Source organism: Phocoena sinus, chromosome 3 (assembly GCF_008692025.1).
Source record: "Phocoena sinus isolate mPhoSin1 chromosome 3, mPhoSin1.pri, whole genome shotgun sequence".
Taxonomy (NCBI): Eukaryota; Metazoa; Chordata; class Mammalia; order Artiodactyla; family Phocoenidae; genus Phocoena; species Phocoena sinus.
Genome location: NC_045765.1, coordinates 10,624,316 through 10,641,707, shown reverse-complemented (window position 1 = coordinate 10,641,707; position 17,392 = coordinate 10,624,316).

Below are 17,392 nucleotides of genomic sequence, written 5' to 3'. Positions count from 1 at the left end.
TACGGCCACTGTCAGAACAAGCGGCACTGAGCACGCAGTCCACTCCTCCGGCGTTATCGTAGCAGTACCGCCACGTAAAATAAACGGCGACTCCCCTGATTGGACAGTTCACAGGGCCCCGCCCCCCCATGCCTGAGTGCCAGGAGGGCGGAGGTCGCGTCTTTGAGCCAACCTTGTCCTGGCAGTGGGTGGGAAATGTTCTCTCCAAGGACACATCGTCAAACCGTAAGGCCACTGAGGCCTGGCACAGAACTGTGACCCCTCACAAACATGGACACTTCTGTGTCCTCACTATTCGGTAATAATGAGGCTGTTCCAGGAATTCCCTGGCCGTCCAGTGGTTAGGGCTCCGTGCTTCCACTGCAGGGGGCACGGGTTGGATCCCTGGTCTGGCAACCAAAGTCCCGCAAGCCCCGCAGAGCAGCTCTCCCACTCCCCCCCACCACCAGAAAAAAGAGTGTTCCGTTCTACTTTCATCTTTTCACCATTTCCTTTAGGAGAATTCTGTCCCCCCTCCCCACCCCCACTCATCTGGTACTTTAAGTCCCCTGGCCTCAGGGGCACTTGGCTCTGGTGGGAGATGAACCCCACAGTCCTAGACTAGCCCTGAAGCCTCAAACACTAGCATGTGTGAAACACAGGCAGAGAAACCACCTTTTCAATGGAATTCCATCAATACTCGTTTGTCGAAAGGTCAAAGGACATAAAACTGAAAGAACACTGCTGAGGGAAAAATATTTAGATGGTAAGGGTATGTAGATAAACAAATCAGGACAGTGGTCATGAATGGGGCAGGATGGAGATAAGTCAGGGATGGGAACATCAGGACACCTCACCACTGCCCACAGGCCATTTAAGAATCTTCATGATGATTCCAAGGATGTGTATATTATTACTAAATCTTACCACAAAACATTTTGTACATTTTTTCCCTGAATATATTTTACGATAAAAATTTTAAGAAGAAATTCAGTTTGGAAAATAAGATAATTTGTATATGTTTTTTTGCCCTGTCAGGTGGCAATCTGAGTTTTCATTCATGGTTTTGGCAGCAAAAATTAGTAATATCGACTGAAAAAAATGCACAATATAAAAGTTGAGAATTATGTTTTATGTGGCAGACTTCCTGAGGACTCAAGCCTGGGAGGCCGTCTCTCAGGTAGCTCTGAGGGGCTCCAAAAAGGTAAGGGAGAAGCCAGGATATAGAGGAGTTTTGCGATAAAAACAAGGTAGTGGAACATCAAAAGATTATTGTTAATTAAAGAAAACCAGATATCTCAAGTTAATGAATTAGCGCTTTTCTACATGTGGGAAGATGTGAGAGTCTGGGCTCACTGAAAACATTCCTTTGATATGCACCTTAACTATCTAGGGCCAGTATCCTTTTTTCCACCCTGAATCCCCTCAGGGTGCACAGTTGGGGATGGCTTGATGGCTGATGACTTGATGGCTGCAACATCCTTTGTTTATCGATATGGCAGGCAGCATTTTTCATCCACAGTAACAAGCCATGTATCTATTGGGTTGGTCAAAAAGTTCGTTTGGGTTTTTCCACCTTATGGAAAAACCCAAATGAACATTTTGGCCAACCCAATATTTAGAAAAAATGGATTACATAAATTCATCATCATTTGTACCTTCTAAAAATAAAGGGTGGCGTGCATTGATACGTAAAAATCTGGAGTATTTATCAATAGAACAATTAATCAAAGTGTATTGATAAAGATACTGAGAAATAAAATATTGCCTGCCATATCAGTAAGCAAAGGATGTCACAGTCATCAGGGATTGCAGCGCGGAAAAGGTGAGCCGGTGAGCCCGGAGGAAACTCAGGATGTGAAAACACAGGATACTGACCCCAGATAGCTGAGATGCATATCAAAGGAATGATTTCAGTGAGCCCAGACTCTTGCATCTTCCCATACATAGAAAAGTGCTAAATTCCTTAACTTGAGATACAGTAAGTCCCTGCAAACGACCCTTCAAGTTGCGAACTTTCAAAGATGCAAATGAGCGTTCCATCAACGTTAGGCGTGAGTGAAACTGCAGCTTGCCCTCCACCTCCTACTGCTGAGGTCCTTCAGCTCTACCATCTCCCACCTCCTCCCTCTCCTCCAGTAACTCTTCTTGCCTGTTCACTCGATGCCAGCCCTGTATGCCAGCTGTTGTACTGTACTACTGTACTTTTCAAGGGACGGTACTGTAAGATTTAAAATGTTTTATTTTATTTTATTTTTTTTAATAAATTTATTTATTCATTTATTTATTTTTGGCTGTGTTGGGTCTTCGTTTCTGTGCGAGGGCTTTCTCTAGTTGTGGCAAGCGGGGGCCACTCTTCATCGCGGTGCGCGGGCCTCTCACTGTCGCGGCCTCTCTTGCTGCGGAGCACAGGCTCCAGACGCGCAGAGCTCAGTATTTGTAGCTCACGGGCCCAGCTGCTCCGTGGCACGTGGGATCTTCCCAGACCAGGGCTTGAACCCGTGTCCCCTGCATTGGCAGGCAGACTCTCAACCACTGCGCCACCAGGGAAGCCCTAAAATGTTTTATTTATTCTTTGTTTTTTTATGTATTATTTGTGTGAAAAGTATTATAAACCTATTTCAGTACAGTACCATATAGCCGATGGTGTTAGTTGGATACCTAGACTAACTTTGTTGGACTTTCAAACAAATCGGACTGATGAACGTGCTCTCAGAACCAGAACTCATTCTTATGTAGCGACTTACTGTACCTAGTTTTCTTTTATTAACAGTAATCTTTTGTTCCTACTACCTGCCCTTTGTTGCAAAACTCCTATATATCCTAGCTCCCCTCTCGCCTCCTCAGAGCAGTTTTCTCAGGGTTACTTGAAATGCTGCCTCCGGACTTGAACTCCTCAGTATGTCCACTGAAGAAAACACAACTCTCAACTTTCAGGTTGTGAATATCTTTTTTCAGTTGACAATACCTTACCCCTTCTATAACTGTTATGGTAACCTACTGTGTTAGGGGGGTCCCTACCCTAGGTTTGACTGACAACACATTACTGTCAGGAACATATGAAAGAGTTTATTACTTCCATAATGGAAGTGTCTGGGGAGGGCAGGGAAGGCCTCTTAAGCAGGTGGGAAATGCCTTGACAGAACAAGGCAAGGAGCCTGGCCTGAGATTTTTTTGTTTGTTTTTTTAAAAATTTTTATTGGAGTATAGTTGATTTACAATGTTGTGTTAGTTTCTGCAGTACAGCAGAGAGAATCAATTATACATAAACATATATCCACTCTTTTTTAGATTCTTTTCCCATATAGGTCATTACAGAGGACTGAGTAGGGTTCCCTGTGCTATACAGTAGGTCTCTATTAGTTATCTATTTTATTTATTTTAACTAAAAAAAATTTTTTGGCCGTACCACGCAGCACATGGGTCTAGTTCCCAGACCAGGGATTGAACCTGTGCCTCCTGCATTGGAAGTGGAGAGTCTTAACCACTGGACACCAGGGAAGTCCCTCTATTTTATATATGTTAGTGTGTATATGTCAATCCCAATCTCCCAATTTAACCTTCCCCACCCCCCTTTCCCCCCAGTAACCATGTTTGCTTGTCACATCTGTGACTCTATTTCTGTTTTATAAATAAGTTCAGTTGTGCCATTTTTTAAGATTCCACATATAAGCGATATAATATGATATTTGTCTTTCTCTGTCTGACTTACTTCACTCAGTATGAGAATCTCTAGGTCCATCCATGTTGCTGCAAATTTTTGCCTGAGGGTTTTTTTTTTTGTTTGTTTGTTTTAATTGAGATTAGGAGGTGGACTAGTGTGAGATTTTGCACATAAAGGCAGAGGCTACCAAGGATTTAATCTCTTACCAGCACCAAAGAAGTAAGCACTCAGGGCTTCTTGTCATCTTGTACAGATGTGGGGCACCAGGAGAAGGAAGGATGAGGCTTTAAAAGTTGTCAGCAGTCAAACATAAAAAAATGGAGTCAGACTTCTAGATTCTCATCTGGCATGTAAAGAGCTTAGAAGGGGACATTCCTATAATCCTCACCAGAAAAAAGCAAACAAACTTAAAATTAACGACTCAGATCTATCAAACCATTAATCACAGGGTCCACTGCTGTCTCCAAAATTGGAGAGACAGTAAAATAGCAATTTTGAAATATGCCCACAATATTCTGCTCTTAACAATGCCTGTCCTCAAAAGATTCTGTTTTGCCAGTGCCTAACTGACATGGTGGGAGGTTGAAGTAGGAGATAGATGGGCCCCTGGGCCAGACAGCTGGTGTTTGTCAAGTGGAGCAAAACTGAAGTTTTGTCCTCAGCCAGACAAGAATGATGCCAGTTTCCCTTCCTCCACTGATATGGAGGGAATGAACTAGCAGTGGGGAATTTGTTGCAGCAAAAATAGAAATGAAGTTTTTCCTTTCCTGAGAACAAGGAAAGTTAAGGGAACAGTGATCAGGCTAGAGAAGAAACAAACAGGCCTGAAAGAGTTAATCACTCCTAGCTATATTTTAACTGGTACTAATCTGTAGTGTCTGTAACTAGATTAGTCCTTCACAAAGCTAACCTATCACTACCTGACACTATGTGAATTACATCCTGCACCTATCACCCCCTAACTCTGTGTGATGTAAATTACATCCTGCACCTGGTGTTTAAGCTCCCTGCACTCCCTTGTTACAAGTCACTCCTTGTCGCTTTTTGCATTTCAGAAAGGTCACAGGCCAATAAACCAGAGACAAACAGGCCGGGTTACCGGGATAGGCTGCCTGACTCCAGCTGTGACTGTTTTGAAATAATGCAAGAAGAAGAAAAATGCAAGACCTTCATGATTTGATCCTTATCATACACCCCCGGACTTCCGAGCCCCACCTATAAGATCTCCTCTGACTCCTCAGGAAGTGAGGGCACAGTTCTTGAGGTGCTAGCCTGCTGTGTTTTCCCCTTTGCCTGGCAAAGAATTAAAAGCTATCTTTCTTTTCCTCCAAAAACTCTGTCTCCATATTTCTGTTCAACATCAGTGCGCAGAGAGACAAGGTTTTTTTGGCAACAGGGGAAATTTGCTAACTTGAGTCCCCTCTAGCCTTTCTGCCTGACCTAAGTTGAGGGAGAGAGAGACCTCAGAAAGACTTGTGAGGTTGAGAGTTTTGTTTTGTTTAAACCACAACAGCAAACATGTGGTGTGTTTTCTGAAACCACTTCACCAGCTCTCCAATTCCAACTGGGTGTCTTACAACTCAATTCTACCACTAACCAAAGTTAACATCAAATTCCACAGTTGAAGGGCCCAGTCCTGTTGTTGGGGGAACCTCTGACCGAAACTGCCCACCCTGGCCAGACACGATAGTAACCACTTGCAATGAGTTATCTTACAACAGGAGGTTCTGGTAAGGAATGAACTAACAGCTACCACCAACCGTAAGAAGTCGGCAAAGGTCAAAAGGAGAAAAGAGATGCCAGTCCGTATATCTTACCAACCTCCCAGAATCCTTCTCACTGGAATCCATCTTGGCTGAGCGATGGGCGTGCCACCAGGAAGGACCCTGAGTCAGAATGATCGGCCAGAGACAACCCAGAAACGAACCCCATTACTATAAAACGTGAGACTTTGAGCCATGTGGCAGAGCAGTTCTTCTGGGTTCCCCTAGCCTGCTGCTCTCCACCCGGGCGCCCCTTCCCAGTGAAATCTCTCGCTTTGTCAGCATGTGTGTCTCCTTGGACAATTCATTTCTGAGTGTTAGACAAGAGCCCATTCTCAGGCCCTGGAAGGGGTTCCCCTTCCTGCAACACCACAAGACGGCCCCCGTGTCAGATGCCAGCTGCAAATGCAAGGCCCAGGCCACACACGTTTCTGGATGGTTGACTACAAATTCGGAAGTTCCCTATAACCCCTCATGTCTGTTAATTTGATAGAATGACTATTAGAACTAAGAAAAATGCTTTACTTATTATTATCAGTTTATCTGAAAAGATACAAGTCAGGGGGCTTCCCTGGTGGCGCAGTGGTTGAGAGTCCACCTGCCGATGCAGGGGACACGGGTTCGTGCCCCGGTCCGGGAAGATCCCACATGCCGCGCACTGGCTAGGCCGTGAGCCGTGGCCGCTGGGCCTGCGCGTCCAGAGCCTGTGCTCCGCAACGGGAGAGGCCACAACAGTGAGAGGTCCGCGTACCGAAAAAAAAAAAAAATATATATATATATATATATATATATATATATTAGGTGTTAGGATTAAATGAGATCTGGATAAGGTGTTTGCACAGTCCCTGATATATGGTGAGCATTAAATAATTTTTATTTCCATTAATAATACTATTGATTTTATTATTAAATAAATGAACGCATAAATTTTCCTCCCTGGAAAAATACATACCGCGTCTGTTTGACATACACCACGGAGGACAAATAGTTGATAATGATACTGTGAATTAGAGACACAGTTGGTTTTGGGAAGGCGGGGAGGGACTTGGAATTTATGGATTTAATGCCAGCCCTAGGAAGAGCTAGGCTGGGGCGACAGGTTCGTGGATTTGAGATTCTGCTTCCCCAAACATTTGGAGAACTCAGGAGAAAACGGGTCCTCTTGGGGAGAAAGGTGGCACTGGGGTCCCCACAGACTAAAGCTCCACCCACACTTAAAGACCAGACACAGAGTCTGAAGACTCTACCCGAGGTCAATGCACAATCTGAGGAGAGACGGGTTGCGGGTGCAGAGCTGCCCAGAGAGGCTCCGGGCCAAAGTCACCACGCACAGCGATGGGACAGGACGCCCGAAGTCTCGGCTGCTGGCCCAGCCCCCGCGCTGAGAGCTGGAGGGGGCTTAGGTCTGAGCTGAGCCCCAGGCGGACTTGGGTCTGCAGACTCCGGAGTTGACCGCAGCAGGGTACGGGTCCCACAGTGGCAGGTTCCGACTCAACCCCTCCTCCCTGTCCTGGGACACCTGGCCCCTCAACTCACCATTTCCTGGCTTCTGGGGTCCCCCTGGGGTCCTCCCTTCCACTCCTGCCGCCTCTGCAGTTCACAGCATCATATACGCTGCAGACAGACACCTGGGACCCGGGAGAGCCGATGAAACGCTACGCTGAGCACCTACAGGTGCCTCTAAGCGGTCGGCTAAGTGTTGCCCCACCCACCTTCCCGTGCTGCGCCCCTGATTGGACAAGTCATGAGACCCCACCCCCTTTCCCTGAGTGACAACAGGGCAGAAGGTCACGAAGTGGTTGAACTTAATGAGTTTCAGCCAGTGGGCTGGAACTTGCCCCCTCCAGGGAAGTTTGCTTTTAAACAAGACTTTTTCATAGGTGTTCCTAACCAATATTGTGCATAATCACACAGTGAAAGCCACAGGGCTTATGGAAAAAATGGGATTGGGTGGGGTTCAACACTCAAAACTTGTCACTGACATTTAAAGAAAAAAAAAAAGAGGGCTTCCCTGGTGGCGCAGTGGTTGAGAGTCCGCCTGACGATGCAGGGGACACGAGTTCGTGCCCCGGTCCGGGAAGATCCCACATGCCGCAGAGCGGCTGGGCCCGTGAGCCATGGCCGCTGAGCCTGCGCGTCCGGAGCCTGTGCTCCGCAACGGGAGAGGCCACAACAGTGAGAGGCCCGCGTACCGCAAAAAAAAAAAAAAAAAAACGGAATCTAATAAAACAGCATTTTACATATATTGAATGGTTAAGAAATACAAAAGCATTACAAGAAACAGCACTTTACCTTGAAAGAGGCCTGTCCTTTGCTTGTAGAAGTGATCATCAGAAGGATTGACACTTGTGAGTTATAATGAAGAGGTGGAAGGAGAGTTAACTAAAATCAGAAAGTCAGAACCCAGATGGATATGGGGATCCCTCATAACACTGAGAGGCACTGAATGCGCTGGCAGTGTCTTGAGCTGTGCGCATGTGTTTTGTGTATTTCTGAGCAGCTATGTTCACCTGGGTGCCGTTTTCTACAGTTAACTCCTGTTTCTCTTGTGTGCCTTGCGGATGAAATTGCACATAAGCAAACATGAAATTAACATTATGCTCAAATTGTTTCCAAATTTATCAATACCCAGAAAAATATCATGTTTTCAAAACAAGCATTATAGCAGAACTGACTGCATTTAGATGTAGATATAATTTTTTTCTGAACCATTTGAAAGTTGAAAATATCATGACACTTCACCATTAAATATTTCAGCATGAATCACCCAGAATCAGGACATTGTCCTGTGTAACCATAATACCAATACCACGCTTCAAAAGTTAAGACTATTTTGGTATCATCTAATATTCAGTCCATATCAAACCAAGCAGAACCTGTGGGGACTTTACAGGGGACAGACCCCTGTATCCCCCACCTGATACTTATATTGTAGAAAATCTTTAGCCTCCTAGGCCTTCCCGGAGTTCCAAAGAGCAAATTTAATAAGAGAAGGGGGAGAATGCTGAAACAAAGGAAGAGGGTCAAGAAAGACAAAATAATAATAGTTTAGCCAGAAAACAAATTCAAGGACCGAGTTCCTCCTCAAGGGTATATATAATAATCTGAGCTGTATCTTTGAATTGTTTTTCTCATAATAAAACTCCCACCAGGTGGAAGATGTTAACTGCATGCTGACCACAAACACATGGACCCCAGAGTGGCTGGAACCAGAAAGTTGATGCTGTTAACTCCTGAAATACCACCCTGTTACCTCACCATCCACCAATCAGAGAATTGTGCAGTGTGACCCTCTTCCTCACTTTGTCTATAAAACACTTCCCTTAAAGCCACTGGGGGAGTCCAATTTGTTGATAAGTCCAACAAAGTTAGCCTAGGTACCCAACTAACACAATCGGCTATATAGTACTCTACTGTAATAGATTTATAATACTTTTCACACAAATAATACATAAAAAACATCTTTTTGCCTCCACTCTCTCAATTATTTTCACTTTTTTTTCCATTGTTATCCCTTGGTGCTTCTTCACTGTACCAGCTACGTCACCGCTGCTTTTACGCCTGCTTCCAGACATCCTGGGCTTGAAATAAAGATCCTGTGCTACTGTACTCTATAGGTACTGTACAGTAAAGTACACAAAAGCACAACCACTTGTAGAAGATGCACGCACGTGCCAATGTATGCCAGACATGTGAACTCACTTACATGATTGGACATGCGAACCCATGTTCGCGTCTTTGAAAGTTCACAACCTCAAGGTTCATGTGTAGGGGATTTACCGTATTCCAACTGTCTTCAAATATTTCCTTTTTTGTAGGAGGCTTTTTTCAAACTACGATTCAATCCACCTTCCTATATCAATTAGGTTATTGACCTTTTAGTGTCTTTTGATTTAGTCCTACTCAGAACCTCACCTTCCCCGCCTCGCTCTTTTTTATTAAGACATTGACTCTTAATGACGCCAGAACAGAATCTGGCTTTGTCTGCTTGCTTTAAATATACTCTTGAATAAAACTATACTTGAAAGGAATTATTCATAAAGTAAATCTTATTAAATGAGAAAATTGGGTAAATTGGAAAAAAATGTTAGTGGGCAAATGGCTCCTCAGGCAAGTTCTCAAATGAGGCATTGAAGGATAAACGTGCCCAGGAGTGTCCTCAAAGTTGCCCTGGTAGGAGGAAGAAACAGGCTCAAGCCAAGACTAGTTGTTCTTCCTGATTACCTATTTCTCATATGTTCCTATGCCAATCCAACCCAGCATAAGGGTTTTGAAAGATTTCAGGGTTGAGCAAGAAAAAAGATACGACCACACACAAGGTGGCAGTAGCACACACAAGCTTTACTAGGCAACACGTGGACAAGTATGAATGCAGGGGAGGTACCTGGGAGCATGACATTTTGAAGAGGTTATGGCACGGAAATCACTACTCAGAAGGGTAGAAGGGCAAGGGAACTCTCACTAGAGAGAGGGGAGGTGGTCAGTGAGGAAACTTACATGTCTAGTTGATATCACTCAGCAGCCTCGCCGGGATCTCTGGCTTAGACCACTCTAAAGGACAGCAGGGATTAAGGCATTTTACAGCCACAGGGTTTATCTTTTTTATGGTATCACATGTTGTGTGCAGTTTCACAGGGTGTGCAAAGCAGGCAGATTCTAAATGAAATGGCAACTTTATCAAACAGTAAGCCTCTATATTAACAAGGGATTGATTCTAGAGCCTCTGTATCTTATTCAATATTTTGGTTTTTTCCTCTGATAATGAACTCTGGATATTATTTTGGTATATTACTATTTTCCATATTCTCTCTCATGTTCCCCCACCCCAAATGTCTTAGTTCTCCTTTAAAAATTCCCTTCCTTGTGAATTTGAGAATCTACATCTTTACTTTCTAAAAATTACATTATGGTTTTAACTATATTATATTAAATCAAATACTTTGGGCGAAAATCAGCTATTTCCAATACTGTAACCATTGATAAAGATGGTACATCTCTACTTAATCAGGGCTTTTATTTCCTGCCATATTACTTCATCATAATGTGTTTCCTTTTCTCTATTGTATTTGTTAATTTATTTTAAAAATATTTATTTATTTGGTTGCTGGGTCTTAGTTGCGGCAGGTGGGCTCCTTAGTTGCAGAGGTGGGCTCCTTAGGTGAGGCTCCAGGGCTCCTTAGTTGCAGCTCCAAGGGTCCTTAGTTGCAGCACATGGGCTCCCCAGTTGTGGCATGCAAACTCTTAGTTGTGGCATCCATGTGGGGTCTAGTTCCCTGACCAGGGATTGAACCCGGGCTCCCTGCATTGGGATTGCGGAGTCTTTATCCATTGCACCACCAGGGAAGTCCCTATCGTGTATAAAATTCATTGATTTGTCATTATTTTTATGGTTACCTTCCTTCCAATCCTCCAAATTTACTCTTCTCTTCTTTTTAAAATTTCCTGAGGCGGGAGCTCAGATTATTGATTTCAGACATTTCTTCTCGTCTAACATAAGCATATAGTGCAATAAGTTTCACTCTCGGCACTATTTTATTTCCATTCTACAAACTTTGAAGTGCTGTATTTTCATGTTCATTACTTTTGTCTATTTAAAAATTTTTTTTGACGGGTTTCAATTTTTACCATAGGTTAATTTATAAGTGTGTTGAATAATTTCCAATTATTTGGAGATTTTCCAGTCATTTTTATGTTATTGATTTTTTTTTTTTTTTTTTTTGCGGTACGTGGGCTTCTTTCTCACTGTTGTGGCCTCTCCCGTTGCGGAGCACAGGCTCCGGACGCGCAGGCTCAGCGGACATGGCTCACGGGCCCAGCCGCTCCGTGGCATGTGGGATCCTCCCGGACCGGGGCACGAACCCGTGTCCCCTGCATCGGCAGGCAGACTCTCAACCACTGCGCCACCAGGGAAGCCCTATGTTATTGATTTTGAAATTGGTTCCATCATGGTCAGTGAACATCCTCTGTATGATTTCAATTCTTTTATATTTCTTGAGTGTTTTTTTAATGGCCCAGAATATGTTCTATTTTGGTGGATGTTTTATGGGGGCTTGACAGTAACGTGTATTCTGATGTTGTTGAATGGAGTGTACTATAAATTTCAACCCAGTGTTCTATAAATGTCAACATGATACTGATGTTTGATGGTTGCTCAGTTTTTCTATATTCTTGCTGACTTTTTGTTGAGTAACACTATCAATTCCTGAGAGGAGCTACTGAATTCCCCAGTTATAATTTTGGATTACTCTATTTTTACTTTCAGTTATGTCAGTTATTTTTTTAGATTTTGATTTTATCGTGAATATTTTCAAAAGTACAGAAGACCTTAAAGAATTTTAGGTGAACACCTGCATACTCACAACATAGATTTTACCATTTTTTGTACTTGCTTTGTCTCATAGCTATGAACAATATATCAATGAACCCATGTTATGTTTTGATATGTCTCACTCTTTTTTCCCAGCTTTATTAAGGTATGATTGACAAATTAAAATTATATTACTTAGGTTGTCCAATGTGGTTTCTCTTCTTTTTAAGATGCAAAATATCATGATATATCATGTTTTTGTTTCATGTATTGGGTTGGCCAAAATGTTCGTTCGGGTTTTTCCAAAAGAGCGTACAGAAACCCGAAGGAACTTTTTGGCCAACCCAATACTCTGATTCTCTGTTGTAATCACTATGTTCTTGGTGGATCGACATTTTATCATCAGGTAATGTGCTTTTTTGTCCCTAGTAAATTTTTTGATACAAAATATACTTTATTTCACGGATACAGATACTCGGGATTTTATTATTACTATTGGGTTGACCAAAAAGTGACTTTGGTCTTTAAGTAAAAATAAAAGACACATTTTTCATTTTCACCAAGGACTTTATTGAACAATGTATTCACCTTTTTGTTCCACTACCCTCCCTCTGCCATTTTCAGGCAACTTCATAATTCCATCTTCCCAAAACTTTTTATCTTTTTGAGCAAAGTACTGTTCCAGGTGCTTTTTACAGTCTTCCAGGGAATTGAAATTTTTTCCATTAAGAGAATTTCGTAAATATCGAAATAAATGGAAATCCAAAGGTGCAATATCTGGTGAATATGGTGAATGAATCAGAACTTCCCAGCCAAGCTGCAACAGTTTTTGCGTGGTCATCAAAGAAACATGCGGTCTTGTGTTATTCTGATAGAAGATTTTGCGTTTTCTGTTGTCTAATTCTGGACAATTTTCGACGAGTGCTGCTTTAAGCTGGTCTACTTGGGAGCAGTACTTGTTGGAATTAATCGTTTGGTTTTCCAGAAGGAGCTTATAATAGCGGACTCCCTTACAATCCCACCATATGCACAGCATCACCTTTGGATGAAGACCGGCTTTTGGTGTGGTTGGTTCATTTCGCTTGCTCCATGATCTCTTCCATTCCATGTTATTGTACAGTATCCACTTTTCATCACCTGTCACAATTTGTTTTAAAAACGGAACGTTTTCATTATGTTTAAGTAGAGAGTCGCATGTGGAAATACGGTCAAGAAGGTTTTTTTCGATTAACTTATGTGGAACCCAAACATCAAAGTGATTAACATAACCATGCTGGTGCAAATGATTTTCAACGCTTGATTTGGATATTTTGAGTATGTCGGCTATCTCCTGCGTGGTATAACATTGATTGTTCTCAATTAATGTCTTGATTTGATAGCTATCAACTTCAACCGGTCTACCTGGCCGTGGAGCATCATCCAGCGAGAAATCTCCAGCACGAAACTTTGCAAACCACTTTTCACATGTTCGATCAGTCACAGAAACTTCTCCATACACTGCACAAATCTTTCTCTCTTTTTTTGCATTTCAGTTGCTTTTTTACCTTTCTTGAAATATTAAAGCATAATATGCTGAAAATGTTGCTTTTTTTCTTCCATCTTCAATATTAAAATGGTTACACAAAAATTCACCAATTTTGATGTTTTTTTTGAATGCACACTTATATAACAGCTGTCACAATACAATCTAACAAAATTGTTTCGAATGAAGTTAAAGACAACCAAGTGCTACTGGAGCCACCTTATGGAAAAAACAGAATGAACATTTTGGCCAATCCAATGTTATTATTGTTTACATGTTATAACTTTTCCAATACATACAGTAAATTTACACTTGTTAAAATTGAAATTAGATTTAAAGAAAACCACGTTCCATTTATTTTTTGAGGGGTATCCCACTGTAGTAACGGGTCCTGTTGATTATCCATTCATGCAGTGAAGGATGTTGGAGTACCATCCAGGTTTTGGCAATTATAAATTGACCTTCTAAGAAGCATTTCTACCTGCAGGTTTCATGAATGTAAGTTTTTATTCCTGAAAAGCAACTATCTTGAGTGGGAAAGTTGCATCAATTGCTTTGTGATATAATAGTATAAAATACTGCACCGATATCTCAAGCGATTGTACTATTTTGCACTCCCACCAGCAATGGATGAGAGATCCAGTTGTTCCACGGCTTAAACAGCCTTTAGTATCATCAGCAATTTTCATTGTGGCCATTTTTATGGGTCTGTATTATGCAATTAATGTGCTTCTAGTATGGAAGTTTGAAGGCATAAATAATATAATGATTCCATCCAGCAATCCCACTCCTGGGCATATATCTGGACAAAACTATAATTCAAAAAGACACATGTACCCCAATGATCATAGCAGCACTATTCACAATAGCCAAGACATGGAAGTAACCTAAATGTCCATTCACAGACAAATGGATAAAGAGGATGTAGTATATATATAAAATGGAATACTCCTCAGCCATAAAAAGGAATGAAATAATGCCATTTGCAGCAACATGGATGGACCTAGAGATTATCATACAAAGTGAAGTCAGTCAGAAAGAGAAAGACAAATACCATATGATATCACTTATATGTGGAATCTAAAATATGACACAAATGAACTTATCTAGGAAACAGAAACAGACTCACAGACATAGAGAACAGACTTTCAGACTTGTGGTTGCCGAGGGGAAGTGGGGGTGGGGGAGGGATGGATTGGGAGTTGCAGATTAGCAGGTGCAAACTATCATATAGAGAATGGATAAACAATAAGGTCCTACTGTATAACACAGGGAACTATTGAATATATTCAATATCCTGTAATAAACCATAAGGAAAAGAATATGAAAAAGAATATGTATATGTATAACTGAACCACTTTGCTGTACAGCAGAAATTAACACGATATTGTAAATCAACTGTACTTCAATAAAATAAATTAAAAAGAACATAATGATTCTACATAAAAAAAAGGAGATAGGATAATATGTTTTGAATATTTCAATTTGTGAACAGCAAGCAACTTGGAAATGTGTAAAACTGTCAGAAATTCCTAAAATTTAAAAACTGCAATGAAGGCATTGTATTGTCTTCTGATGAATGGCTGCAACACCACATATGAGTGTATATAGCTAAAACCCCCAAACTGAACATGAGCCTCTAATTTCAACAATGACTTTCATGAGATGGTGAATGGCAGAGGAAAAAGGTAAATGGGTGGCAAGGACCAAAACCCAAACTACAGTAAACTTTGCAAGACACCTTGATTCCTTCAATAAATAATTCACACATTGGTGCACACCCACACAGATATCACAGTTGTACTCCAAGAAGTATGAACTACAGACATTAAAAATAACTTCAGGGCTTCCCTGGTGGCGCAGTGGTTGAGAGTCCGCCTGCCGATGCAGGGGATGTGGGTTCGTGCCCCGGTCTGGGAGGATCCCACATGCCGCTGAACGGCTGGGCCCGTGAGCCATGGCCGCTGAGCCTGCGCGTCCCGAGCCTGTGCTCTGCAACGGGAGAGGCCGCAGCAGTGAGAGGCCCGCATACCGTAAAAAAAAAAAAAAAAAAAAAATAACTTCAGAAACAGATCAGCCAATTGCAAGATATGGGTTTTAATAAAATCCTGACTCAAATGTTGATGAAATGTAAACTCAAGAAACAACGTTGAAAAACTAGAACCTCTGTATACTGACTAGATGATTGATTATGGAAACAACTTATTTTTATTTTTGTGTACGATAATGTTGTGCTTGTGTTCCAAAAGTTCTCATCTGGAAGAGAAACTGAAATATTTCAGTGAAATATTGCTGATGTGCTCTCAGCAATAAGCAGCTGGTTAATTATTGGGAAGTGGATGTAAGGATAAACAAGGCCAGACTGTTGATTAGTTGACAATATTTGAAGGAAGTGGTGGGCTCACAGAAGTTAGTTTTCTATACTATCAGATTTGGAGCGTTTTGAAAATTTTTCAGAATGAAATTTTAATAAAATATTATACTAACTGTTCACATTACAATACTAAAAAAAATGAAACATTGCAAATATAAAGGCATTCTTTAATTTCCTGACCTAGTGAAGCTATCTCTCTGTCTGGCTTCTGTGAATTAAGAAGCCACCAATTATTCATTTATCACATGTTTACTGAGTAAACATTTATTGAATAAACATGCTTATTTTGTGTTCTATGCTGTGAGCCAAGTCAATGAATTTCCTTGACTCTGGATCTAGTGTGGCAGTGAAGGCAATGAGATTCCTGTCAAGGTTCTCCAAGTGGAAAACACTCCTCCTTGGAGTATGATCATTGTTAAGGTTCCAAAATCAAAGCTACAGAAGTTGGTCCGGGAAATTATTCCAGTAACTGACGTCTGGAATATGCAGCTCGTCAGCCTTACTGGGTGTCTAGAACACAAACCATGTTTTTCTGCTTTGCCTCAGTTTCATGGTCTTCTTGTATCCTCTGTGAAGTTGGGGCATTTTTTTTTTGAGCTTTCTAAAAATAACATAAAATGTGAAATTTGAGCAAAATCGGAAAAAAGTCTGCCATCCATGGAGAACGTTTTTAGCTCATTTGGATATTCTGCCCTTCTTCTTTCCCTGGAGAAATGTGTCTCAAAGGAGAGAGTGTATCACAATCATCTAGAGGGTTTTTAAACCTCAGATTACTGGACCTCAACTCAAATAGGTCTGGGGTGGGAATGGAGAATTTTCATTTCTAAGAGATTCCCAGGTGATGTTGAAGCCTCTGATAGAGGCACCACACGTTGAGACCAGGATTTTGGGACATTATGAAGCGGATGTGAGACAAGGACAGAAAGATAAAGGTCATCAGCCAGTGTCTGGTCAAATCCAGACAGATTTATGTAAAAAATTATTCAAAGACTAAAATTTACTTTCTCAAAGATTTAAAAATCCATCTGCTACCTATATTTATGCAAAGATGTCATCTTTTCAGTGATACACTACAATAAGTTGGCAAATAGAGCTTAAGATTCCAAATTCTCTCTCCACATAATCCAATTATAAGATTCTAGTCTCAATCATCTGTTTAAAATATAAAATTGATCAGTTCAACAAAAATTTTCGTATATATCTGGTAATTTATTACATGGATTTGGTCACAGGGTATGAGGTGGAGAAGTCCCAGAAACTGCCACCTCCAAGCTGGAGAACCAGAAATGCTGGTGGTATAATTGAGTCTAAGTCTGAAGCCATGAGAACTAGGAAATCTGATTTCCAAGGTCAGGAAAAGATGGATGTCCTAGCTAAGGAAGAGTGAATGGATTCACCCTTCCTTCACCTTTTTTGTTCCATTTGGGCCCTCAGCAAACTGGATGAAACACACCCATATTGGACAGGGTGGATCTGTTTACTCAGTCTACCCAATCAAATGCTAACCTCTTCCAGAAAACCCTCAAGAACACCCCCAAAATAATGCTTAATTACCTAACTGGGTATCCCTTAGCACAGTTACAAAATACTGACCATCACACATGGCTTTATCCAGCCAACACCAATAGAAACATAACAAGGTGACCTATGTAGTTTAAAATCTTATAGAACTCACACGAAAGAATATAAACATAAGCAGAGGAAATATAAACATAAGCAGAGGAAACTAGTTTTTATAACATTTGTATTTAACAAAAAATATTGATATATTAGCATTTCAAAA